Consider the following 1,774-nt stretch of genomic DNA (forward strand, 5'->3'; position numbering starts at 1 on the left):
GGGGGGAGGAGGACAAGTTTACAGGAGTTTATGTCAAACTTTGAAAATAAAGTCACGTGTGACCACATGCAACATCACAATATCATGTGATTTTGCAATATTTGTTAGTGCTAGAAATGTGTTGTGAGTGATTCCCAGCTACAACAACAGCTGAGATGTAGATATCTTTGGGCAGGCTAAGGTCAGTTAACTGCAGTGTACATCTTGAACTGGAAAGAGTTAATCAGTTTTAGACAAGTGTACAGTCAAAACGTGCTTTGAATAGCTGAGTTTTGTTGAAATCTATTCAGTGGTTAATGAGAAATTTTGCTAACATTAAACAAGTCTTACACAAAAAATTAATACCAAGGTTTTAAGCAAAGATGTTGTGTAATGTTTTGTGCTTAAAAATTTGTGTTGGACATGATGCTTATCTGCTCATCTTTAAATTGTCCAAGGTGTAGCTTTTTAGGTATTTCTTTAGGTCAGTTGTCTGTGGACACCAAAAACTGTTTTGACTCCAAAAGTTATTTTGTTGTAAGCATACAATGATTGTTTCCTGAAAGTTTTAATTAAATCCATCCACTGATTGAGAGTTTTTGCCAACAAACACACACAGTGAGAATTATCAACACTTCATATCAAGTTGGATGAAAACAGAAAGAAATTATATGTCAAAGGTTTTCGTTGTAATCCTACTGTAATCCTAACCCAGTCACAGCAGTGTTGAATCATCTTCATCTATTAGAACAAACTGGACTTTTAAATAACAGAGGAAACACTTGAACAGGAAGAGCGAATCATTTGTCCTCATCATTAAGTATAATAATCAATCTTACACATATACCTTAAGTATATTATTATAATATTTTGGTGTAAAGCACTTGTGGTTTTTAGCTTGAATGATGGGATTTAAAATCTAATCTACTTTACTTTCAGCTAACAAGTGCCAGTCACTTCCAGGCATCTTATTTGTAGTTTTTCTAAATACTGTTTCAGATTTAGAGATCTTGAAATAGCCTTTTTACTACCAGTAGAAATGTTGTTTAATTTTGTTTTTATTTACATCGACATGATTAGTGTAATTAAGACTGTAATGCAAGAAAACCATTAACAAAAAGTGTAACTCAGTGACAGGAGAGTGGTTTGAGTGAACAGAGTTCAAGTTCTCCCGAAAAAGGTCTTTGACTTCAGTGTCTGTCTGACTCAACATGTCTGCTCAGCAGTTRTATTTCTACAAAAAAAACAAGTGACTAAACACCTCACTCGAACTATATGAAATATAATCCTGGTAGTAATAGTACCGGTGTGCAGGGTAAGGTTAACCGAGACTGAGTTGGCAGATTACGTGTTCACTTAGCTAGCTGAGGCGCATTAGTTCAATCATTCGTAACGATAAAATTTGTCAAAAGTTACATTTCTTACCTTATTGGGACTGAAACCCTCCCGGAACAGAGGTACACTGTTTACTAGACATTTAAAGTGCTTTATCGAGAAAAAACAGGACTACAATCAAACATTTCTTTAAAAACAGCCTTTTGTTTCTCTTTTACTGACGGTCTTCTTCTTCTTCTGCTTGTTTCTTCTTCTTGAGTTTTGAGGCGGTTGGTAGACCAACAAAAGGTGCATTACCGCCACCTACTGAACTGGAGTGTGGAAAGGAGATAGCCGGGAAAAACTATGATATTTACACTAAATTAAACTAATGCTACTATTACATCAACTCGGTAATTCAACTGAATTCTCTCTCTAATAAATTTGTGCTTTCCAAAAATACTTTTATTTGATCTATTAC

The 1,774-nt window shown here is 34.7% G+C and overlaps 1 protein-coding gene across 1 annotated transcript in view; it reads right to left on the reverse strand.

Moving 5' to 3' along the window:
* insig2 (insulin induced gene 2) overlaps nucleotides 1-1,567 on the reverse strand; it is a 23,137-nt gene extending 21,570 nt beyond the window's left edge. The window contains exon 1 of the mRNA XM_014026273.1: nucleotides 1,405-1,567. The gene's annotated coding sequence lies outside the window, so the exon portion shown is untranslated. The remainder of the gene's footprint in view (nucleotides 1-1,404) is intronic.
* Nucleotides 1,568-1,774: the final 207 nt, after the last annotated feature.

Source organism: Austrofundulus limnaeus, unplaced genomic scaffold (assembly GCF_001266775.1).
Source record: "Austrofundulus limnaeus strain Quisiro unplaced genomic scaffold, Austrofundulus_limnaeus-1.0 Scaffold539, whole genome shotgun sequence".
NCBI lineage: Eukaryota > Metazoa > Chordata > Actinopteri > Cyprinodontiformes > Rivulidae > Austrofundulus > Austrofundulus limnaeus.